The following is a 27,004-nucleotide window of genomic DNA, read 5'->3' on the forward strand; positions in this document are numbered from 1 at the left end:
TGCCTGTCTGACTCTAATCTTGGGGAGATTGCCCTGTAATCAAGTTTTCCTGTGTCCCCCCCTTCTTTATGCATCCAAGAATTGTTTTTTTAGATCATTCAGCTTTTGGGGACAAAGTGGTGACTTTGTATTTTTTTTCTTTTTCCCATTATAATAATTTTCTTAAACCCTGAAAGTTAGTGTCACTTTAATAATATAATTTTAAAGTTGATATCACAAATGTATTTTCACCTAGGAACTTTAAAATAAAAAAAAATTATGAGAGACTCAATTTTTTTCAATTAGAATTTTTATTACAGTAAAAAATTACAGAAAAATAAAGGTACCCAAGATTAGATTAAGACTGTCAATTACTCATTTTAAGTCAGTAAGCATTTAAGGATCAACAGAAGTTCAAACTCTATGTTAGAGATTATAGGTACTTTATAAATTGAAGTAACTAATTAACAACAAGGAATTTCTTAGGCCTTTTCCTGTAATAGACCATGGTACAAATTAACGACATGATCTAATGCTTTATAACACCAACTGTACAGAGGCTGCCACAGTATTCACTATTTAATAGTTTTTCTGTGAATTAGTTCTCAATAGTTCAAATGCTTGCTTTAAAAACACCAATGAACATAGAGGAATTATGTTCACTGAAATCTCTGCATCAGCTAATATAAAAAAGGTCATGACCCAATAGTTACTGATAATCATCTTTACATAATATTATTAAAGAGTTAACTATTCACATGGCTGGTTCATATTTGGTTTTTCCCACTGTCTCCCTACTTTCTGTGTGTGTGTGTGCATGCATACTTTAGTTTTCATTGTCGCCTTCAAGAAGGAAAATTAGGGTGAATTTTACTCAAATTTTTTGGTGCTGAAAACTTCAGAAACCTGTCAATTTCAGTTATCAGTGCTCTTTCATGGACAAGGAAAATTAGGAATTACTGTGTTCTTACTACTTTTCATTGTAGAAGTGGAGTATCATTATAACATTCTCATTGACAATAGCTTTCTAAATCATGAGTTCCTTCAAAATAGGAGTAATAATTTATTCATCTATTATGAGGAACCTGTCAGAGTATTTGACAAATACTAATACTCAACTGGCACTGGTGAGTAACTCAATTAACTGAGACCAATTCAACCTTCCCACAAAATTAGTACAAAACTTTACACTCAAGTTTGCTTTTGACCCACTCAATGCCCATTCTAAATTTTTTAAGATTTTATTTATTTGACAGAGAATGAGAGAGTGAGAGCATGCGAGAAAGAAGAGTCAGAGGGAGAAGCAGACTCCCCACTGAGCAGGGAGCCCGATGCCAAGAGTCGATCTCACGACTCCAGGATTATGACGTGAACCAAAGGCAGTGGCCCAACCAACTGAGCCACCCAGGTACCCCATTCTAAATTTTTTAAAATAAAGAATATAATTGTATATGCAATATCACAGCAACAAAAAGGGATATTTTTTATAGGAAAAGACTGATATATTTTTGAGAAAAGGGGATTTTTTTTTTAATAATGAAACATTACCCTGGAAAACTGAAGGAATCAAAAAATAAATGGTCTGACTCAAAAGCACCAGAGCAAAAGGACTGAGTTCCTAAAATGTGCATGAAACAAAATTCAGAAGCCAGATCCCTACGTCCTAGTTGGTTTTAAGTACTCTGGAATAGTGCTCCCCAGTCAGAATTAAAGCAGCTAATAAAGAGCATGCTGGAGGAGTCAGCATAAAACTTAAGACCTTCGGAATTTAGAAAGGCATTGATGGAAATCTCTGGAAAATAACTTAACCAAACTAAGCTTCAAAACTCTTGAGCTAAAATGGTTCTTGGGAAAAACAGAAGATATAATGCTCAGGGATACCTAATTTTGTTAACAAAATAAACACAAATGGTAACTCCCCCTTGGGGAAAAAAAAACAAAACAAAACAGAAGGCTTAAACATTTGCAGCATGACAAAGGGTTAATATCTTTACCACATAAGGATATTTAGAAGTTACTCAGAAAAATGTTAAAATCCATCCCCCCCATCCCTGGCCCTAGGCTTTCAGTGGATTCACCAAAGCAGCTTTACCCAATCTGGGCCCCAGAATCATCTCAGAAGCCCAGTGAAGAGAATTCCCAGGAAGGCTCAGCTGCCTCTCAAACTATCTCCGAAGTATTAATAAAGAACCATAGTAAACTGACTCGACCCTAGGATCCAACTCCTTTCCCCTCTATGAGAATACACACCCCAATGGGAGGACAGAAAGAAGAAACCACAGGGGCTCACTGACCGCAGCCGCAGCAGCAGGAGGAGGGGTAGAGAAGGACCCTGTTAACAGCTCAGAAAGAAAGGATGGAAGGATGATGTGACTGATTGAATACCAGCGCTACCACAACCAGCAGTGTACACTTCAAAAAGATCTAAGCAGAAAGAAACTGACGCTGAATCAGAAGTGTTGAAAGATTTAGATATAGCCATCGTTATTGCCTGTATCATAAAGATCTTCCTGAGGATACCAGCATGGAAAATAATTATGACACAGAACCAATGTAAACGTAAACTTTATTCTTGTACTGTTCCTTCTTGCTAGCAATTTTAGAATCATTATGTAGCAACAAGGGAAAGCTGCTCTACGTTAGGGCAAACTATATAATATTTTGATAATCTATGGTATAAGCTCTGTCTTTTTTTTTTTTAATCTTTTCTACCTTGATACCAGTAATTTGTGAGGAATCCTATAGTTTACATTTGAATGACCTCAATATACTTCCACATTTTGATTTGACCTAAGGAAGCACTAATAGGTTTCGAATGTGGCCATTGTGTTTGAGAAGCTTAAATTTATTAAGATAAAACCTATCATCAAAAATTGGAAGCTAAGTAACTTGTGCAAAAGAAATACACAGAAAACTTTGGGTGATTTGGTTAGAGCATAATTGGCAGGGTGCATAGGCCAGATTTTCTGGTTTTCAAAAACTGAACTGTAATAAAATTTTTTGGTGTGCTATTTCAATTTTCAGTAGCAACTGTGTAGAGGCTATTATTAAAACTGAGACTTATTTGAAAAAAGTAAAACAAGCTTTGCACAGTGGCAGTATCGTAGCCAATGAGGTTTATCTGAGGCGTGATTATTGCTAATTTAAAAAGTAAAACAAAATAAAATAAAATCCAAACTCCAAAATGAGCAAAAAGTGTAACTAAATGAGGCATAAAGAAAATACATGGCTAATAAATGTAAAATTATTCCTGGCTAGAAATCAAAGAAACTTAAAAACTTGTTATAAATATCAGTGGCTCCTTAAAAATTATACTTCACATATTTATCATTCAGCAAATATTTACTGAGCACCAATACAAGTGTCCAACACTATGTTATGGTAGTTTTAAAATGGCAAAACAGACACAGCAACTGCAATTGAGGCACTTCCCAGAGGCATGCACAAAATGCTCTGTGAATACATATGAGGGACACAAAGGTTGAGGAAGCCTGCTGGAAGAAGAAATCCCTAAGCTGGGATCCGAAGGATGAATAAAATTCACCAGGCTGAGAGACAGAGAATGGTGATGCCAAAAGAACAGTAAATGCAAGGGTCTGGAGACATAAGTAATAACTATAATTTTGGGGTACTCTAAGTAGTTCAGTATCATCAGAGCAAAAACCTGGGGACAGGGTGGGGTAAAAACTGGGGGTAAGAGGTAAGAATGATGAGGTATGTATATAATGAAAGGTCACATGAAGTTTAAAAAAAAAAAAAATCACCTGCCCCTCAATGGCAACATGAAAACACTGAAGTAACTTTAAGCAGGGAAGTGAAATTAATAGATTTGTTCTTTTAAAGTATCATTCTGACTACAATATAGAGAATGAAATGAGAAAGGCAAGACTAGAGTTAGGGAGACTAAGAGAAGTAGGTTATTATAATAGTTTCGGCAAAATAATGAGGCAGGGGTCATATAAATTAAAGAATTTCAATAAATGGGGCACCTGAATGGCTCAGTCGGTTAGCGTCTGACTTCAACTTAGGTCATGATTTCAGGGTCCTAGGACTGAGCCCTTCATCAGGCTCCTCACTCATTGGAGAGTCTACTTGTCTCTCTCCCTCTGCCCCAGCCCCCACTTGCACACACTTGCTCTCGCTCTCTCAAATAAATAGTGAAATCTTTAAAACAAACAAACAAAAAAAAAAACAAAAAAAAAGAATTTTAATAAATATACTAAGATAACTACACAGAACCTGGTGATTAATAATCAGAAGTGCATTTCAGGAAGCAGTTGAGAGTATCATCCAAATTTTGGCTTGGACATATCTACGGGTTGGATAGGAAACAGGAAGAATAAGCTGGAGGAAAATGAGAACTAATGACATTGAAAGCAGTGGCTACTATTTATTGAACACTTATTGTGTGCCCCTCATTCCTCAGTCTTCTCTCATTTAATACTCTCAATAATCATATGAGGTAAACTCTATTATTAGCTCCATTTTACTGATGAGGAAGCTAAAAACAAAGACTATAGGTAAACTAAGCAATAAAGCTAAGATATGAACATAGATAGTTCAGCTTGAACTATGCTCTTAATCACTATGTTACAGATACCTCATATATATTTCAGATGATGGATTCAGTTTTATACATGTTGTGTTTGAGATACCTAAGAGATATGCAAGAGGAAAAACATCCAGTAGATGGGTAGAAGTGAGCTTAGCATTCAAGATAGAACTGGATGAAGATGTAAATCGGGAACCATCAAAATAAATATGTAAATTAAAGACACTGATGGGATATTCTAAGAAAAACATATAAGAAAGGCTAAGGCTGACACTTGATAAAAAATTCATATTTCAGAAACCATAAGATTAATAAAATGGGAAGGAGGCAGAGCAAGGAACTTAAAGAAATGAGCTCTGCCTATACTTCGAAAACTATAAAACATTAATGAAAAAAACTGAAGATGACACAAACTGAGTGATATTCCATGATCATGGATTGGAAGAATTAATATTGTTAAAATATCCATACTACCCCTAAACTGAATCCAGAGATTCAGTTTAATACCCATCAAAATATCAGTCGTATTTTTCACAGAATTAGAACAAATGATGCCAACTACATGTTGGCATGTTCCTGGAACCACAAAAGACTCCAAATAGCCAGAGCAATCTTGAGAAAAGAACAAAGCTGGAGATATCATTATCAGAGATTTCAAGATATACAATAAAACTACAGTTATCCAAACAATATGATACCAGCACAAAGATGGACAAAGAGATCAATGGAACAGAACAGAGAACACAGGAAAAAAAAAAAAAAAAAAGCAAAAAACCCATGCATATATGGTTAATTAATCTACAAGAAAGGAGGAGAGAATATAGACAGTGTCTTCAATAGATGGTACTGGGAAATGGAATATTACTCAGCCATAAGAAAGATGTTGCTATCTGTGACAATATGGATGGACCAAAAGGGCATTAACCTAAGTGAAATAAGCAGACAAATACCATATGATTTCACTTACATATATGGAAGCTTAAAAAACAAATGAACAACAACAACAACAACAAAAAAACAGAAACAGACCCATAAATACAAAGAACAAACTGGTAGTTGCCAGAGGTAGAGGTGCCCATCAAATGATGTGCAAAATAGGGGAAGGGGAATAGGAGATACAGGCTTCCAGTTACAAAATGAATACAGTCAATGGTGTTGTCACAGTGCCGTATGGTGACAAATGGCAGTTACTCTTTTGGTGAGCACAGCATAATGTATAGAACTGTCCATCACGATGCTGTACACCTGAAATTCATGTAACACAGTGTGTAAACTATACTTCAATAAAACAACATTTTTAAGTAATTTAAATAAGAATCAGAGGCACCTGGGTGGCTCAGTGGGTTAAGCCTCTGCCTTTGGTTCAGGTCATGATCACAGGGTCCTGGGATCAAGCCCCGAATTAGGCTCTCTGCTCAGCGGGGAGCCTGTTTCCCCCTATCTCTCTGCCTGCTTCTCTGCCTACTTGTGATCTCTGTCAAATAAATAAGTAAATAAATAATCTTTAATTTAAATAAGAATCAAACAAAAAAAGAAATGGGCTCTGAAAACAGATTTCTTGGGTATGTATTATAGCTCAGTCCCTTTATGAGCTGTGGGTCTCAGACTAGTTAGTTCATCTCTACGCATCTTTTTTTTTTTTTTTTTTTTTTTCATTTTTAAAATGGAGATATGACAGTAGGTACATGCCGTTGTTCTGAGGATTAAATATGTTCCATGTTTAGGACAGCACATAGAAAACAGCAAATGAATTTTTTTTTATTTTTTTAAAATTTCTTTTCAGCTTTCCAGAATTCATTGTTTATGCACCACACCCAGTACACCATGCAATACATGCCCTCCATAATACCCACCACCAGACTCACCCAACATCCCACCCCACTCCCCTCCAAAACCCTCAGTTTGTTTCTCAGAGTTGGGGGAAATTGGATGGGGAAACAAACCATGACAGACTGTAGACTCTGAGCAAATGAATTTTAAATATGATTAGTGCTAATATTATCAATTAGATGAGATGGCAAAGGATCAAAGAGACAGAAGAAAGCCAAGAAGGATTAGCTATCCCTAAAATTAAAGGAAAGGAATGTTTTTAGAATTTGACAATGTTAATATTGCAGTGCAGATGAGACAATGACTCTAAAATGTCCATTGTATTTAATAACAAAAGAATTTGATACCTTTGGTGAAGGAGATATGAAACAGACACTGAGTACTGCTTTAAGAGAGTAAACTGGAAACCCCTTCCTTAAAGTTTGATGAGAGAAAGTTTAGTGAGATGTATCAATAGCCTGAAAATATTTATACCCTTTGATCCAGTAATTTTACTTTGAGAAAAAAGGGAACAATCAAAGGTGTAGCCAAATTCTGTATTCATTGCACTACTGTGCAAAATCTGTGTAAAGTTAGAAAGAATTTAAGCATCTAATAGCAGTTAACAGTGGCACCAAGATATATCAAACATAAATCGAAATAAGCCAAAAGTAAAACTGTAGTTAAGTAGCTTATGAATTTTTAATATTCTTCTTTAGTACATTCTAAAATTTCTTGCATGAGCATGCATGATTATTATAATTAGAAAAACTGAAGTGCTGCCTTTTTCTTTTTAATTGTCCAACATTAGAGCCCTGATACTTCAGGAACATAAATTACATGTTTATCCACTCCAGAAAACAAAGTATGAGTAACAAAATAACATGTTATTGTTAAAAAATAAGAGCAACAGGGGCTATTTTCCTATGTACTGTTGCCATAGTTTAAAGAAAAAACTTTTCATTTCACCTAAATATCAATAATCTTTAAATTATTAATTTTAAATGATTAACTCAGGAACTTGGGTTTAAGAAATGGAAACTACAATAAATCTTTTTCTAACCTAATAACCTACTGACCCACTGACCTACTTTGGAATTTAGGTCAGTTAAATCTGATATCACAGATTATTTCTGGAGCTGATGGATCTACTAACATTAATTAAAAGTAGTGCTGAAACTTAACTGACTGGGATAATACAAAATCCAAGCAGTAATCCTCACTACGTTTATCATGACTTATGAAAAACTCTAACTTGCTTCTGCAGATCACTCAATGTTTGTATCGTAACTGAAAAGATAATTATTCTTAAGAGAACAATTTTAACTTGTGAAGATTCAAATACTTTTTAAATTAATTAACATATCAGTAAAGATGAAATTAAATAGTTCTTAACTTACTCAATACTAAATAGGAACATTAGCCTACCCCTATGTAGAATGGAGATAAAATATTAGCAAGATGAAAAACATTCTTAACCTCTCTATATAGGAGTTTCTGAAACTAACTGAAACTGAGAACTGACAGTAAGAACAAGAAACACACCCCAAAGCAAACTTGAACTATAAACCAGACAAAATTTTGGCTCCAGACAAAAAACAAACGGCCAGAACTATTGTCTTTCAAAGGTCTAAATGTGAAGTATTTTTGAAGCTTCATTAAATAAAGAAATATTTAAAAACTAGTACAACATTCTTAGTAGGACACACAAGACTATTCCAATGATTCAATTAATGTGTTTCTTCAAATAATGCCTGAGATCCCTACTCATGTAGCAGACTATTCTGGTCCACAGAATATTAGGAGCATCTTATTCCTTTTTCAGAGAGGAGCTTGAGGGCTGAGCCTGTCCCCAGCCTCCACTGAGTCCTACAGAAGATCTGAAGGTACAGAACTGAAGTCTGAGTCCAAGTGAATTACACAGGAACCAGGTACCACAACCCTGAGGCTACACTCCACAGCCCTCCTGCCCCCACACCAGGACTCTTTACTAGGCTCAGAAGGAAGATAGAGGGGACCCTGTGGTAGACAAAATAATGGCGCCACTAAAAGGATCATTCATGCCCTAATCTCTAGAGTCTGTAAAATGTCACTTTACCTGGCAAAAAAGGACTTCGCAGATGTGATTAAGGTTAAAGATCTTGAGATGGGGAGATTATCCTGAATTACCTGTGGGTGTAGTGAGATCATGTGAGTCTCTAAAAGCGGAGGACCTTTCAGATACATGCACCCTTATGTTTACAGCAGCATTATTTACAATAGCCGAATTATGGAAGCAGCCCAAGTGTCTATTCATAGATGAAGCGATAAAGAAAATGTAGTATATACATATGTATGTAGAGGTGTACACACACACACTGGAATATCATTCAGCCATAAAAAAGAATGAAATCTTACCATTTACAACAACATGGATGGAGCTATAGAGTATAATGCTAAATCTGAGAAAGACAAATGCCGTTTGACTTCATATACCGTAATACCATATGACTTCACTCATATGTGGAAACAAAACAAATGAGCCAAAGGAAAAAGAGAGGGAGAGAGGGGTAGAGGGAGGGAGGGAAGAGAGACAGACAAACAAAAAACAGACCCTTGACTCTAGAGAACAAACTGGTGGTGCACAGAGGGGAGGGGAGGTGGGATGGGTGCAAGAGGCAAAGGGGATCCCGGAGCGCACTTGTGTGATGAGCACAGCGTGTTGTGTGGAAGTCTCTAGTCACTCTCTTGTACACCTGAAACTAATGCAACACTGCATGTTAACTGAACTGGAAATAAAATTGAAAAAATTAAAACAAACAAGCAAACAAGAAACACCAGAGACCTTTCCTAGCTGTGGTCAGAGAATTTATGAAAGGAGAAAAAGGGTCAGAAAGATACAATGTTGCTGGGTTTGAAGGTGGAAGAAAGGGGCCATAACACAAGGAATATGAGGCTTCAAGAAGCTTAAAAACACAAGAAACAGATTCTCCTTGGAAAAAGAGGAAGGAATTTTCCAGAAAGGAATGCACAATGCACCCCTGCTGACACCCTGAATTTAGCCCAGTGAGACCCATGTGGCACTTCTGAGCTTCAGAACTGACTGTAAGACAATACATTTTTACAGTTTTATGTCATTAAGTGGTAATTTGTAGGACAGCAACAGAAACAATGCAAATCCACGTATGTCTGGCTGCTCTTGATAAATTTGCCTTTCGCAAATCTCTCTCCCTCAATATTTACAATAACCTGCCTTAGAAACCATCAAGACTAATCCCATTATGCCCTACTTTCCTTTTATATCAGTTACTAAAAGAGGCCCAAGACCCTCCTCCCCCCTCCAACACACAATTACCTGGATTCTTGTCCTTACACACTCTTTATAGTCCTACATTGATCCCTTTTTCCCTTCCTTTCCCAATTTCCAAACTCCTTTAACTGTGTTCTCTGGAACTCATAGTGCTATCATTAACAAAACCTCCCACTTCCTCAATATATTCTTGCACACTCTCTTTGCCTTGCTTGCACCCAATTAAACCCTACTCTCTTCTAGAAGTTCTGCTCTAACTCCAGTCCTTTCAAATGACATCTGTTTTCCTCTCCCATGTCACAGATGACCAAGTCCTGGTGGTGAGGTGGACCTCCTTGTTCCTCACTGTCACTGCTGAATTATTCCCTTCTCATGTCTCCAGATGATGTCAGCTGCAACCCTCTCCGTGTTAGAACTACTCATAAACTCCCAAAATAAACCCTCTTGTTCCTTCAGGACTGTTACTCTCTCCACATTTTCTCTCCTCCAAAATCCTTCCAGCTCATTCCCCTGAGTTATTCTAGAACTCACCATTAGAAATAATCACATGCCTCTCCATATTCTCTGTTTCAAACACTGATCCCTCCATAGCGCACACAAGCTGAGATAGCTAGCATGTAATCTGCTTGATTGAAAAACACAAAAAACAGATTTTTTTAAAATTGGCAGTACAGCTCTTATTTATTTATGCCTCTGACTTTTTTCCCCCCCAACCTCTTCTAGCCTCCTAATCTTTGCTGGGCCTCCACAATGTCTCATCCCAGAAAAGGCACAAAGGAACAAGGCAAGTTTATCTGAGATGGCCAGGAAATATCAGACAGAAATGCTTACTTCTTTTCAGTGTTTGTCTAAATGCCCTTCTTTTTGCCACTGAATCCTTTGTACATTTATCATGGATAAGCCACTCCATGAGACGTTCTGTAGCAAAATGCAATGACTGCTTACAACTCTATACAGTGCAAGTCATACTGATGATAAAAACTTCTTAAAATTCCAACTTACAGCATTTATTAATACAGGCACAAATCACACAAATACTGAAAAACATGTGGAGGGGAAACCAGGCTTCTGAAGGTGACATCTCTTGCCACATTGCACAGTACCAATTTTCCTTTCTAACTTCCTATTTCTCTACCCTCATCCCCATTCCATCCTCACTGTAGACATACTCCCTATTCTTGAACCACAGTGAACTTCTCACCAGTCCCAGGAGGTAGCAAACAAAAAGACCCCTGGGTAAGCCAAGGTCCACACGTCAATGCCCAACATATTATCAACACAAAAAACTTCTGAATAAACTAGAATTAACATTCACAGGAAATCACATTGTCATTCACATCAGGATTCAATTAATCAGTATATAAAATTCATGTTGTTAGTGAAAAACTAAACAGATATACCACGTATTAGTTTGCTATGGCTTCTAAATTCTAAAACACATGACCACAAACTTAATGGAATGAAAAAAACACAAATTTATTCTCTCCCAGTTCCAACCCCACTGGGCTAAACTCAAGGTGTCAGCAGGGCTACGTTCCTCTCTGGAAACTTTAGCAAAAACTGTTTCCTTGCCTTTACAACCTTCTCAAAGCGTCTCACCTTCCTTGGCTAATGGCTCCCCTCCTCAATCTTCAAACCCAGCAGCAGGCCATATGCTTCTCAAGCTGCCATCTCTTCTGCCTCCCTTTTCCCTTACAAAGACCCTAGTAATTGATCACACTGGGCCCACCCCGATAATCCAAGAGAACCTTTCCAACTGTAATTCCTCTTTGCCAATCAACCTAATATAATCACAGGTTCTGGGAGTTAGGGAATGGACATCTTGAAGGACCATTATTCTCCTACCACATTCCTTGACCAAAGAAGTCTCTCTTTGGTGAGGACAAAATTAAGTATCTTTGGGGAAGATAAGACATTAAAGAACAATTTGATCCATCAATAGATAAAGGATCACACCACCAGAGCAGGTAGTTTGTAACCTTTTTTGTTTTTTGGTATTTTATTACTGAAGTATTGTAACTTCTGAGCTATCTTTTCGTTTTCTGTTTCTTCAAGGAAACTGAAGAAAAATGTAGATGATAATTCATGTTCTAGGAATTCAACTGCAACTTTCAAGCCTAACACTATTGCTATATGGCCCCAAGAGGCTCTCTGTCTGCTCTGGATGGCAAAAGTTAGTTTAATGTCCAAAAGAATATGAAAGCATTCTTTCCCTTTTGGACAATTATTTCATGTGCTATACTGAGTTTTAAAAAAAGGCATAATTTCTAAGCGTCAAACATTTGTCCAAAGAACATAAATTAAATTTGGTCCTATGTGGATTGGCCCGTTTTAAAAAGACAAGTGTATGTAAATTTCTCTTTTCTCCCCAAGATTTTACTTATTTATTTCAGACAGGGAGCGAGCAAGTGAGGGATGGAACAGAACAAGAAAATACCTAAGCAGACTCTCACTGGGCACATGGAGCCTGATGTAGGGCTCCATCCCACAACCCATGAGATCAGGACCTGAGCCAAAACCAAAAGTCAGTCGCTTAACCAACTGAGTCACCCAGGTGCCCCTGAGTGTATGTAAATTTCTGAGCTGGATCTGAGGAAGGGGAGAAGAGAGGGAAGGAGAGAAATGGAAAGGAAAGGGAGGGCGAGAATGAATGAATAAAACGTATCAACCTAGAAGTACAGAATTTTATTAGTGATAAAAATTTCCAGGGACCTGTTATTAAGTAGTAGTATGAAATAACAGGCTTAGGGGCTAGCTCATGACTTATTTAATAACTTAAAACTATTATGTACAAATATGACAATGCCACCAGACCCATGTAAAATGCCACTAAACATATATCAATTTTTAAGGCCACAAGTATTCCTCTTTTTGCAGTATAATCCCTTTATAAAATAGGCAGTTGTTCTGACCTATTAAAACTTGGGTTAACTGCCAGGTTGCTTTTGTGTAACCAAGTAGGCCAAACAAGTTCACAACTATCTGAAAACTAGTTCAAATATGTTTAGATGGATCCTGAACCACAGATTATTTAGAAAACTACCATACAACATTTCTTCACTGAAATAATTATTATATCTACACTTTAAGATAAAATTTACTCCCTTTACATTTTAAGATTTTGCAGTATGACTCATATGCTATCCATTTCCACTTTTCTGTCTTATCCTTATTTACCTTCAAAACTCTGAAATAAATATATGTAGGTCTCTTAGTTGACTATTAACTACTTTTTAAACCTGATTAAGCAGATTTAAACTGACTGCCAAATCCTCACCTGAAATGTTAAGGTCTTAGAAAAGGGCAGAATTTTAGACTTGGTAAAAGGGAAAATGCAGTCTTGACTAGTACAATGTCTGTAAGAAACTACACATTAAAAAAAGTATGCATCTGCAAAGAACTGGAAGGAAATAGACACAAAACAAAGTGACTTGCTGTAATATGGAACTTCAATTTTTTACAACGTTGTTGTTTGCTTTCATAGTTTAACATATTTGCAGCAAACATATTAATTGACATAACACTATGAGTAAAAATGGATGGGGAGGTGGCATATTAAATATGTCCTCTGAGAAAAGTTAATAAGAAGCAATTTACTTTTAACACTAATACTCTCTGATATATTAGATGGTAGGTAACAGTTAACTGACAGAATTAAATTTCCTAATATTCCTAACAATCCTGAAATCTAACAGAGGCTGTATTATAATTATCAAACTAAACATCAGATGACTCTTTCCACTGGACTATTGTAAAAACAAAAAAAAGCAACTATCAATTAGTCCTTGTTATAGTGCTTGCCTATAACAAGGCAATTTAATTCCTTACTTCCTTGCTCATTAAAAGCTAAGATTTGAGCTTTCTAAATTTGTTCTATCCTTTCTTAACGATTTAAAAGGTTGAGATATAAACCCCTCCTCCAATCCCCATGCCTGTAAAAATAAAAAGCTGGAAACATTCGCACCCTTATAAACCTTATGTATATTTTTCTTCTCGAATCAATCATTTCCTACCTTGTGTTAAAATCATTACACACGTGCTCTTTTAACTACACTAGATTTCAAACCCCCAGAGAGCAGCGTCAGTGATACTGCACTTTTCTATGTATATCACGTATTGTAGTAAAGACTAAATAGTAAAGATTTAGTCTTGATTAATCCCCTGAACTTTCTGCACACTCCATCACCTGAAAAGAATTATTAGAAAGGTAGTGTTCTCTTGCAGGAGGAAATAGGAGGTGAGTGAAGGTGTGCATACTCCTTTGTCTGCTGTCAGGTAAGCACAAACCAGACCAAAAGGCCTTTCTATTCCTTTTCCCTTCCAAGGCTAGACTCCATCTAAGTCAATCAGCATCTCCTAGCTAAGGACAGAGTAGGCCTTCAGAGGACCTGGAGAAGTTGATGTAATCTGGGGAGTTTCTAGTGGTCTAGAAGACCGGGTCAAAATCCAAAGAAAACCCTAGAATGTGGACTCTAAAGAGTCCTACAAAACCCAAGGAATCCAACTCTTTCAGCTGAATACAATCTACAACCACATAAAACTCACACCGGTATGACCTAATTGCAAACTGCAAATGCCCCCCAAGATGACTGGACCCTCACAAGTGAAAAGATGAGTATAAAGAGTACACCATATGTTAAACTTTCTGACATGCTCCAGGTTGTTTTCCTGTCCCGTGAGTAGAAACAGAGCCCATAGTAGAGGCAAACTGACAGAAAAGACAATTCATTTTCCAATATTAAAAAGTCTATGTTTGTAAACACACAGAACAAGATCTACAAGATTAAACAGTGTTAACAGCAGCTATCTCTGGAGAGGGACATGAAATAAAAGTTTAATTTTCAAAGGAGGTTTTCACTTACACACATATTGTATTGTTTTCATCTTTCATGAGCATCAGTTTACTTTGGTAATTTAAAAAAAATATTCAGTAAAATGCTGAAATGTGATTCTATTTTGTTCAAAAAGGATTAATAGACCCAAATGGAATTCAGATGAAAAATAAATGCCATTTTGCAGAAGCTTAGCTACTTCAGGCCTACAGCTCACACAAAAATAATGTCCCAAAAGATTTTTCACCTAGTGGCTTCAGTAGTCACTTACTGATCATTTTCTTGATCCATTATTTCATCAGAAGTTGCACTGTGGGGGCACCTGGGTGGCTCAGTGGGTTAAAGCCTCTGCCTTCCGCTCAGGTCATGATCCCAGGGTCCTGGGATCAAGCCCCACGTCAGGCTCTCTGCTCCGCAGGGAACCTGCTTTCTCCCCTCTCTGTCTCTGCCTGCCTCTCCGCCTACTTGTGACTTTTCTCTCTGTCAAATAAATAAAATCTTAAAAAAAAAAAAAAAAAAAAAAGAAGTTGCACTGTGGTGAGTTTCTAATCCTATTATTTTCTCAACATTTCTTATCAGCTGTGATTCTTCCACATAGATAAACTTTCCCTCTTAACTATTTGGTTATCCTGGAATATAATCTGTGCAGAAAAACATTAAATGGTTGACTCTTTCATTTATAAATGATTTTCAGAGTAATGACCTGATACCCGGAGGAATTTTTAAATATTATGATGAACTTCTGGAATCTTATATGTGTATCAACCTACTACAGTCATTACATTTCTTATACCTATTTTTATGAAAATTTGCAAACACACAGAAAAGTAAAAAGAATAATATAATTATTAACCTACAAATCACCTATTTTCAACAATAATCAAATCATAGTCAATCTGGTTACATCTATACTGCCCCTTCTCTATTCCTCCCCTCCCTCCTTTGTATTATTAAAAGTAAACCCCCAAAACTGTATCACTGCATCTGTAAACACCCCAGTGTGAATCTATAAATTATAAGGACCAATCAAAAACATAACCACAATATCATTACCCTCGCTTAAAAAGTTAACAGAGATGTATAAGACCTCCATACACAAAATAAAATTCTGAGATTCCGAAACTCTCAATACTGAGAAATGTCCAATATACCTAATTTTATCTATAGATCTGATATTAAGCTGGCCAATATAAATATTAAATAAATAATATTAAACTTGCTTTTTTAAAAAACTTGCTCGCTATAAAGAAGGTTATCTATTTAGGAAACTGACAGGTTGACTATAAAATTTTTATTGAGATTCAAAAGACCAATAAAAACCAAGGCAATTGTGAAGAACATAATTGGAGGATTTAAAGCTACAGTAATTAGAAGAGTGGGGCACTGGCACAACAACAGCCCAATGGAACAGAAGAGCCCAAAAACAGACCCACGAATAAATAAATAAATAATAAATAAATAAATAAATAAATAAATCTGAATTGCAACAAAGGCACTAGGGCCTTACCACAGGGAAAGGATAATCTTTTCTTCAACAAACAATGTTTGACAAAATGGGTTTCCATATGGAAAATAAAATGAACGAGGAATCTTACCATATGCCATGCCTAAACCTAAGTGTAAAGGTTAAAACAATCAGGTTTGTAAGAGAGAACATACAAGAATATCTTCTTGGCTTTGGGATAGACAAAGATTTCTTAAAACACAAAAAGCAAAAACCATAAAAGAACTATTTGGTAAAATGAATTTTATTAAATTTAAGAAATTTTCTTAATAAAGACACACTACTGGGGCACCTGGGTGGCTCAGTCGGTTAAGTGTCTGCCTTTGGCTCAGGTCATGATGCCAGAGTGCTGGGATCAAGTCCTGCATCAGGCTCTCTGCTCAGCAGGGAGCCTGCTTCTCCCCTCCCTCTGCCTGCCCTCCTGTCTGCCACTTTGCCTACTTGTGCTCTATCAAAAAAAAAAAAAAAAAATCTTTTAAAAATAAAGATACACTGTTAAAAAAGTAAAGAAGTAGGATACATATCTTCAATACTTAATCCAACAAAAAACTTACCCTAGAAATAAAGAACTCCTACCAATCCATAAGATAAACAACTCAACAGAAAAATGGTCAAATGACACGAAAAGGCATTTCTCAAAAGAGGATATCCAAATGGTCAATAGCATACAAACATGTGCTAAATCCTTAAAGACAGCAAGGAATTTCAAATTAAAACTCCAATAATTTTTTCACCACATATATGGCAAAGAAGCTAATATTAAAAAACACTAATAATTTTAACTGCTGGTGAGAATGTAGAGCAATGAGAACCCTTGTACACTGTTGATAGGTACAAAGAATTCCAACCATTTTCAAAAACTAGGGGCACCCATTAAAGCGCAACAGTGAAATACCGTGATCAACAATTTCACTCTTAGATATTCACTCAAACAAAAAAAAAATGCATGTATATGTGCACCAAAAGACATGCTCAAGAATATCCACAGCAACATTGTTTATAATAGCTAAAAACTGATAATGATCCAAATGTTCATCAACAGTAGATAGAATGGATAAACTGAGGCAATATACAATGAAGTACTACAAAGCAATGCAAAAGAATAAGTTAATGTTGTGTGAATCCACATAGGTGACTCACATAAACAAGATGTTGATCAAAAAAGACAGTCAAAAGATGGTTAACAATAGACAATACTAATGAATAGTAAATGAAGTTAGAATAATAGTTACCTTTGGAAATATGTGTTGACTGTCAGGGGGCATGAAGGAGGCTCCTAGGTTGATGAAAATATTCTATATCTTGATCTTGGTTAAACAAGTGTTGACTTCATAAAATTTAATCAAAAGGATACTCAAGATTTATCCACTTTATAAAAAGCATGGTTTAATTCAATGCAAAAAGTTTTAAAAGTTAGCAATACTGTATCAGTCCCTTAATTTTAAAATTTTTAACTTTCTGGTTGTTTTACTTGGTAAAATTCAAATCTAGGAAAACTAGATTTCTACATCAGTTTGCTTCTTAATTGGCTATTAAAAGATGTATTTACTTCCTTTATCAGTACAGTTAATGAAGAATGATCTTGATAGACTGATCTTTCCCAAATTATGAAGGCAACAGAAGGTCTAGGTTGAAGTTAGACCCATCCCATTATTTACAACCTAAAAATTGTAAGACGACTTTTTTTTTTCTTCTGAGACAATGTGTGTGTGCAAGTAGAGGGAGGGGCAGAGGGAGGTGGGGAAAGAATCCTCAAGCAGACTCCTTGTGGAGCACAGAGCCCAATGCTCAGCTCAATCCCAGAACCCTGAGACTGTGATCCAAGCAGAAACCAAGACACAGACGCCCAACTGATGGAACCACTCAGGTGCCCCATTGATCAATTTTTCTATATTAATTCCAGATCCCCAGTTCCCATAATTTGTATTTGGCGGGGGATTAAAAAAAAAAAGAAATTTAAGGCTTCTGAGGCTATGCAATTTTAACTAAAATTTTAACTAAAATTGCATAGCAAATCAAGGCAAGGTGTTAGCATAAGGCTGTTGTGAAAATGAAATAAATTACTAAATGTAGCATGCTTAGAATATAATGTCTGGCACTAAAATAAAAAGCTCAAAAAGGTCATCAATTATTAGTAGCAGTTTAAGAACCACTATAGTAGATCCTTACTCTTGAATTTCCTTCAAAATATAATAAATTTAAGGTCAAATATAATAAATGTAAGACAGTAAAACCAGATCTACTTTTAAAAACAAAGCTGCTCTATGGCATTAAGGGAACACAATAGACTTTCAATAAAACAAGCTATAGTGGACATTATATTAAAGCAAAGTAGCAGATAGAAGAAAATTTTAACACATTATATCTAAAATTTTTCAAGTTCTAAATTCTACTAATTGGTATTTAATTATGATTTTATGATTAAAAAAACTGATGAGATGGGACACCTGGGTGGCTCAGTTGATTAAGCGGCTGCCTTCGGCTCAGGTCATGATCCTGGGATCGAGTCCCACATCGGGCTCCTTGCTTGGCGGGGAGCCTGCTTCTCCCTCTGCCTCTGCCTGCCACTCTGTCTGCCTGTGCTTGCTCGCTCTCTCTCCCTCTCTCTCTCTGACAAAAAAATAAATAAAATCTTTAAAAAAAAAATAAATAAAATCTTAAAAAAAAAACCTGATGAGATAATCAGCAAGAATACTGCTAATATAAAGACTTCATCTTTGCAAAGCAGTTTTACATTTGCTAAGTTCTACTTCATTTTATCTCCACATTACTATAAAATAACTAAATTTTATAGACTATTTATAAGTCAAACTTATTAAATCTAATAAAGAATCACAGAACAGAGTATCTGTACTGACAACCACAAATTAAGCATAAAACACCCAAGAAAAAATATTGTTCAGAATAGTACCACCATGTACACAGAGTCTCGTGGAAAGCATTTTGAAAAAAGGACAAACACTGTAAAGTGTATTTTTAATCAAAGTAAATAATTTAAAAGCAACAGTATTTGGATATAATCTCTAGGTTTTTAGTAATTGCTAATGTCATTTCTTTAAACTTTTTACTTGGAAATACCTTCAAACTTTCAGAAAAGTGCACAAATAGTTCAAAGAACTTTATGTATATTTTATCCAGACTGATCAATTAACATTCGCATCATTTTTCTCAACGTATCTGGATAAACATTTGCTGAACCATTTGAGAATAGGTTGTATCTATCACACCCTTTTACCCCTAAATATGTGAACATATGCCTCCTAAGAACAAAGACATTCCCTTAAATAGCCATAATATAGTTACTACCTTCAGGAAATTTAACAATTACACAAAATTTTAATTTAATGCATATTTTCCTTTCTTTTTTTTTTTTTTAAACTGACCAAATGAAGTTCTCTAAGGCTTTCTTCCTCCTCCCACACAGGATCCAGTCCAGTCATGTAATGACTGCATTTAGCTGTCCAATCTCCCTAGAATCCTTCAATATGGAACAGTTTTCCTCCACTAAATGCCACTTAAACTATCTCATCATTAACAAGGTGTTCTGCAGGATAATACTTTAAAAGCTGGGTCTTCAGCAAACTATACAGGGAAGGTTCATTAAAAAATGATAGTCAACGGATAAGTTGGGGAAGTTTCAGACAACTTAAGATGAAAATATATGAATCTTGCTATCCAAGAGAAGCTTTTAATAGATATTATATATATATTTATTTATATATTTACACACATACATTTTAAAGCTTTATAAGAAGAAGGCTTCTAAGTTTCTGAGATTGGTAATTTCTGGATTAGTTTATTTTAAAAAGTAACAATTTATAAACAACTTAGACAAATAAATCTGGCCAATGATTTCATGGCTATCTGTAAAGAACAGATCCAGAGAAAATTACGGTTTTCATCAAATTTCTCTTCTAGTTTTGTTTTAGTTTTTTTTTTTTAATTCTCTCCTACAGTCAACAAAAAACACCCACTCCCAATAAGCAAACCTTTAAAGAAACTAGAATTACTGTGACCATACATACATATAATAGGTACTAGAGCTGTAACAGATCTTATTCTTTTACTCAACACTGACTTTGTGCCAACCATGTGTCAGGCCTACAATAACCATGGTGGCATCCATTGTTTAAAAAACAGGCACAGTATTTACCCTTAGGAAACTTAAAATTTAGTAAACCCAACACCCTTGGTTTCAGATAGAAAAGGTATTTTTTTCCCTATTTTGAAAATAAACCTACTAGCACTCAACCTATAAATACTTCTCCAACCATGAAGAGCATAGGTCAGTTAACTTATTCTGAAAAGGGCTACATAGTAAATACTCTTGCCTTTCTGGGCCCTAGGGTCTCTAATGCAACCACGTACTTAAATTAACTCTGCCACTAGAGCATGAAAACAGCCATGCACATTATGTTTAAAAAAAAAAAAAAAAAGAGAGAGAGAGAGAGAGAGAGACTGTGTTCCAATAAAGCTTTATTCACAGATGCTGAAATTTGAATTTCATATGATTTTCACTTCACAAAATAGTATTCTTTTGAGATTTTCTTTTCCAAAATTCTAAAGATAAATTAAGGCTATCAAAACAAGTAGGATATCATGCTCTAAATATTCTTATAATACTTTGTCCTATGCTTCTTGCCAGGTGATCGTATACCTTACTATAACCAACAATTATGAATTACACAGAAAAAAGAAAAAATACAGCATACCTCAGAGCTCAAAACGAAAACTGAAGGTATCTAGTGAAACTCACCAGGTTCTAAAAATTCATCTAAGAAGAATGCAGAATGTTCCAAACACATCTTACACTGTGACAGAATCAGCTTCTAAGTTTCAGCAGCTTTACAGGAAAAAATAAAATAAAAATACTGTAAAACAAGGGCAGCTGTGGAGATAATGTTAGCCAAAGCCTAAGCAAAAATATCTCTACTATTTTTCTTTCCCATGCATGTATACAGCATTGATTGGGGCCTCCTATGTGCCAGGAACTGGGGATGCAGCAATGAACATGTCAGATCCCATCAACCCATGTGGGAGCTCACTATGTAGGGCAACTCTAAATGGGATGAAAGGCTTTAAGAACCATGACGTTGTGAGGGGAAGGTATGGCAGAAAAACAAACCAGTCTGGTGAGAATTGGTTAGGAACAGCCTCCTAAAGGAGAAGCATTTAATGGAAGCATGAACAGGATCTGGCCAGATAAAGAAAGGCAGGAGGGAAGAGAAAGTGTTTCATCCAAAGTGAACAGCAGGTTCAAAGGGCCAGATAAAACAGAGAAGTCAGCATTTGTGTAGAAGTAAAATAAGTGCAATGTGGCTGCTCAGAGTAAGAAAGGAGATAAAAATAACATTCTTGGAGGTGAGACAGATAACATAGGAAATAGGCGAAGCAATTTGCCCCAGTCACAGAGTCACAAAGGGGTAAAAGGCAGAGCCCATTTCAAACCTTCATCACCTGACTGGGATATACTACCCATTCTTAAGTTCTTTTCAACCCACTAGCCTCGAGGGTTCAGAGGGGGCCCTTGGAAGGAAGCTGAGGAAAAAATGCTTGTGAAGGATGATCCTTTTAGGGGGCTTTTTCAAGGGCCTGAGCGAAGACTGCCTTGGGCCGATAGCCTACCTCCCTATGAATGAAATGGACAACTAACCATCAAGAAATCCTCCTGCATGGATGGGGTGTCTAGGTGGCTCAATGGGTTAAAGCCTCTGCCTTCAGCTCAGGTCATGGTCTCAGGGTCCTGGGATCAAGCCCCACATCGGGCTCTCCGCTCAGAGGGGAGCCTGCTTCCTCCTCTCTCCCTGCCTGCCTGCCTCTGTGACTACTTGTAATATCTATCAAATAAATAAAATAAATAAAATCTTAAAAAAAAAAACAAACCTCCTGCAGAATGATGGCAAAGAAGTCAGTCTCCAGCATCGTTCTCAGTTATTAACAATTACCAAGCACTTTACTATGTGTGAAGCCCTGCTGTAAGTGCTTTACATATGTATTAACTAACTCAATCCTCATAATATCCCTATGAGGTACGTACTTTTATGACCCTCTATTTCCAGTGTGATTTTATAAAACCATCCAATCATGGCCAGTAATTCTTATTAACAATTAAAGTTAAAATGATTAGAAACATTAATATTTCTCACCACAATATTAAAAGCATTTTCATTACCCTTCTACCAGAAAAGTACCATTTTAAGTATCAATTAACAAAAATAAAAGACTACAACATTAATTCGGTTAATTTTTTTTAAAAAACTAGCAGTTCTATTAAGGAAAGAATCTGGAAAATCCTGTTCTCCTTATTCATTCGCTCACTATGGTCTGTTCTGATAAGAAAAACACACCACATTCCTGGCCTCATGGAGTTTTAGGCACTGAAATACAATGATGTTTGATACTCCTGGGCAATTACATTTTGCAACATATACTAAGTTTTGGGGGTTTTTTTTGGGGGGGGTCTGAAGTTTTTTTGAATGAAGAAACAACAATCACATAGACAAAATCTGATGCAACAAAAGACAATCAAAACTTGAGGGAGCAGATTGTGAGCAAAAATATACAAATGTTAAAAGAGGAAGAGAGAGAATAAGAAACTGTTCTACTGAGCAGTATACTCAGGAAGAATGAAAAGAATCCTCACTCAAAGAGAGCAGAGAGAAATGGTAGTAATTAGTGCACAGTGATGAAGGTCCTTAGGGAAATTAACAGTAATGAAAATAAAAAGTATATGAATATTCTGCAGCATTAGATTCAAGACTATCATCTAGTGATGAAAGATTAAACCTTAATCCAGCAGACTTCACACTAGGGATCAGATGGTTTTAGAAGAATCAACTTCCATATCCTTAATTTCCAGAGTTACCAACCAATTACTAGAATTAATACCAAGGTCAGAGCCTTATACTCGTTTCTCCTTTCCTACACTCTACATCCCCTACACTATACATTTAATAATCCTCCTTCTTGCAGTTCACAAAAGATGTATCTCTCACACATCTAACATCTCACTACAATGCATCTCCTCGAATTGCTAAAAAACATCCAGAACACCAAAGTAATTTGAAATATTGGTATCAGGGGAACACTTAATGGAAGCACCATATATCTAAGGTGGTTTTTTTTTTCCCCTATTCCTTACATTTCCGTTAACAATAATACCTGATATTAAAAAGGAGATATTTTGGCCCAAATGGGCTGCTACAACTTTGGGAGGTGAGAATTAAGAAAAACTTCTGATTCAGAAAGCTCACATGAGAGAGAATCCAATGAAAACAGTGATGATAAATATTGAAAAGTGCTATAATTTAGTTCATCCAGGTAAAAACAGTATGACTAGAGTCCTTACATAACTTATCTAGAATTATTTAGAATCTAAGATCTGGAAAGCATCTTGAATTAAAATTCAACATCTGTACTTTCAACCATTCTCAAAAAAAAACAACAGTCACCTGTGTCGTACGTCTGTGAACTGAAAATACTGTGCATGGTTTTAATCAGTTGAAAAGAGCACTTACAATAAAAACAAAAAAGAAAGAAAGAAAGAGAGAGAAAGAGCTCTTACTGTCAAATCAATAGCATCTTTCCAAGTGAAAGTAGTGAACACTAAAGTTAGTGTTTTACATTTTTTTATTGAGAAACATTTTCATTAACTTTTGTTAAAAGAATATTGGACACAGTGAATCCGTATTTTTTTCTAACCTGGACAAGACATCATGCTGTCACATATCAACCAATTCTTTGCCCAGTTTTTCATCCCTATGTAAACTTATGAGATACAGATTAATTTATCAGGAATATGCTATATATTCTACTATAAATGATATACTTAACAAAAAGTTACCAATAATCTTTTGTAAACCTCATACTAATGGCCTAATATTTCTTTTTATTATTAATTTCCACAAAAACCAGTCTTATTCTAACATAAGTAATATTCATCCATGGATACATAAATCCCATGAAAAGAGCAGTCTGCTCTAAAGAGATGCATTTATGTTTAAGAACAGCTTAACAAACAAAACCAAGAATATATTTATGTTACACTCATAGTAATTATAATGTAGAAGAAAATTCTTTAACACTTAGACCACTATGGTCACAGTTAGTAAACATTAAAAATTTCAATTTACATTCATATTTTTGATGCCCAGAAACACGTTTCAAGTGCTGGGAAAAAAAAAAAAAAAAAAAAAAAAGAACTACGAACCCAGAATCCTGTATCCAGACAAAATATTCTTCAGGAAAGAGAGGGAAATTAAAACATCCACAAATGAAGGCAAACAAAGAAAATCCGTCACCAGTAAAACTACCCTAGCATAATAGCTAAAGGAGGACCTTCAGACAGAAAATACACTTACATATGTATTAACTAACTCAATCCTCATAATATCCCTATGAAGTAGGTACTTTTATTATTTCCAGTGTGATTTTATAAAACCATTCTATCATGGCCAGTAATTCTTATTAACAATTAAAGTTAAAATGATTAGAAACATTAACATTTCTCACCACAATATTAAAAGCATTTTCATTACCCTTCTATCAGAAAAGTACCATTTTAAATATCAATTAACAAAAATAAAAGACTACAACATTAATTCAGTTAATTTTTTTTAAATCTAAAAGAAGTATTGGAAAATCAGGAAGTATGGCAAGAATAGAACATGAATAAATACAACAGACTTTCCTTCTCTTATATTCTTCTTATATTATTTTTAATGGCTTAAGCAAAAATGATGACGCTGTATGGTACAGTTCTCAAAACGCAGGAAAAAAAAGGCAATATATTAGAAATGGAGGGGGGATAAAGAGACTTAAGAACCAGCAGGATATGATAAATTATGTATACATAAAACAGTTCCTAGAGCAATGATAAAAAAGCTATTCAAAGAGATACCATATCTCAAGGTAGAGAAAGAGACCTAATAGTGAGAGGGCTAGTCCTTCAAAGAATTTCAGCTAATAAGAACAAAAGAAATTACACAGATGGGCAATAATCATTAATAGATTTGAAACAATTAGAGAAAAAAGAAATAGTAAATTTCACAATGGATCATAGGGTTACCAACTGCATGTGAACTTATGAGCTCTTAGCACTAATCAATCTTAGCATCTCCAAAAGTGAGACAACCAAATATTAAGAACCCCCTCAGGTAATATGTAATACATAGTACTACTTATAAAATATTCTTGTTGAAAAGAGTCAAAATAGGATCAAACCTTTAGATCATATATTCCTTTTTTAAAGATTCTATTTATTTATTTGACAGAGACAGACACAGGAAGAGAGGGAACAGAAGCAGGGGGAGTGAGGGGCGCCTGGGTGGCTCAGTGGGTTAAAGCCTCTGCCTTCGGCTCAGGTCATGATCTCTGGACCCTGGGATCGAGCCCCACATCAGGCTCTCTGCTCAGTGGGGAGCCTGCTTACCCCTCTCTCTCTCTCTGCCTGCCTTTGCCTCCTTGTGATCTCTGTCTGTTAAATAAATAAATAAAATCTTAAAAAAAAAAAAGAAGAAGAAGAAGCAGAAGCAGGGGTAGTGGGAGAGAAACAGGTTTCCCGCCAAGCAGGGAGCCCAATGCTCAATCCCAGGATCCTGGGATCGCGACCGGAGCCGAAGGCAGACACCCAATGACTGAGCCACCCAGGTGCCCCCAGATCATATATTCTTAACTGGAGTAATATCACACCCAAAAGGTAAAAAGATCTTAAAATAATAAATTAAAAGTTTCTTACCCTCCAAAGCACAACACTATGATCTGTCCCCTGGGTCTCAGGAGGTAGACAACAAAAAATTCTAAAAGGCCCTTTAACGGGACAATAATGAAAAAAGAAAACAGTAAGTTAATAAACTCTACTTTGGATCAAATTTCCAGTTTACATTACTACTGGAAGAAAACAAATAAAATGACATCAGGAAAAAGCAATCAGAAAAACCCAGAATGTGAAATATTCCATAGAACAGTTCCTTCAACACGGAAGGAAGGTAAAGGCAAATGGAGGAGAGAGCCCATCAATTGTTCTGAAATTTAAAAAGACTCAAAGTCTTCAGTTTTAAAAATATACTTAGAAATACAGAACAATGACATGTGGAATTTGCTTCTAAACAATATTAGGAAAGGAGTGAGGGTCTAGATGAAAAAAGACCCCATTATTAAAGCTGGGTGACAGAATTCTGTCATTTCATCATTCTATTCTGTATACTCTTGTATAGTTTAAAATATTCCATTAAAACAAAATCATGAGTTATTTTAGGAAGATTCTTCTTTCTAAATCTATTCTCAGATTTCTTATGAAATTAGAGAACTATATACACACAATAAAATACAGTAGCTAAAAAAAAAAGAACAAAATAAATAAGTAATATCAATTAACTCTGGAAGAATCAGATTACCTAGGGTACAGAAGAAAACTCAAAACAAAACAAATATCCTCAAGACACTCCTGAATAAACTGCACTGCATGAAACAAAACCAGGACACTATATATTTAACAAACAATAATACATATTTTGCTACACCAATAACTGTTAAAAATGCTTTACAAATATAAACTCCTTTGCCCACAAACTAGTTATTATCTTCATTTTGGTTACAGTAAGTAACCTAAGATAATATATTAAGTGGTGGAGTTGAGATCTAAACCCACACAGTCTGGTAGTCTGGTTCTACTGCACAAGCTTGTAACTACTATACCATGTTGCCTTTTGAAATGATATAAGGAATATTAACAATGCTTTTACAGACATTCACAGAAAGGCAGAAAGATATAGTTGAAGGAATCTGTCAGAATACTTAATAAAAAAGAAGAGGTAGAAAACATGAGAAGAGATAAAAGATGTAAAATCAATCCAGAAGGCCAACATTCTATTGGTAAGCATTTCAAAATGGGAGAACAAAGAAAACCAAGAACTATTACCAAAGAAACAATAAAAGAACATTTCCCACCTGCAGGAAGACACAGGCATTTCAACCACAAAGGGCCCATCAACTCCAAAGGGTCCAGTGAGGACAAAAATAATTCATACCTAGACAAATAA

The 27,004-nt window shown here is 35.6% G+C and overlaps 1 protein-coding gene and 1 pseudogene across 5 annotated transcripts in view; one reads left to right on the top strand and one right to left on the bottom strand.

Moving 5' to 3' along the window:
• Window positions 1-27,004, bottom strand: part of CLOCK (clock circadian regulator) — a 134,445-nt gene that overhangs the window by 84,834 nt on the left and 22,607 nt on the right. Inside the window, exon 3 of one of the 5 annotated variants that reach the window (XM_032334343.1) lies at window positions 20,722-20,808. The exons of the other annotated variants lie outside the window; for them this stretch is intronic. The gene's annotated coding sequence lies outside the window, so the exon portion shown is untranslated. The remainder of the gene's footprint in view (window positions 1-20,721; window positions 20,809-27,004) is intronic. 5 annotated transcript variants of the gene reach the window in all.
• On the top strand, window positions 3,061-3,145 carry LOC116585357 (annotated as a pseudogene).

Source organism: Mustela erminea, chromosome 2 (assembly GCF_009829155.1).
Source record: "Mustela erminea isolate mMusErm1 chromosome 2, mMusErm1.Pri, whole genome shotgun sequence".
Lineage (NCBI taxonomy): Eukaryota > Metazoa > Chordata > Mammalia > Carnivora > Mustelidae > Mustela > Mustela erminea.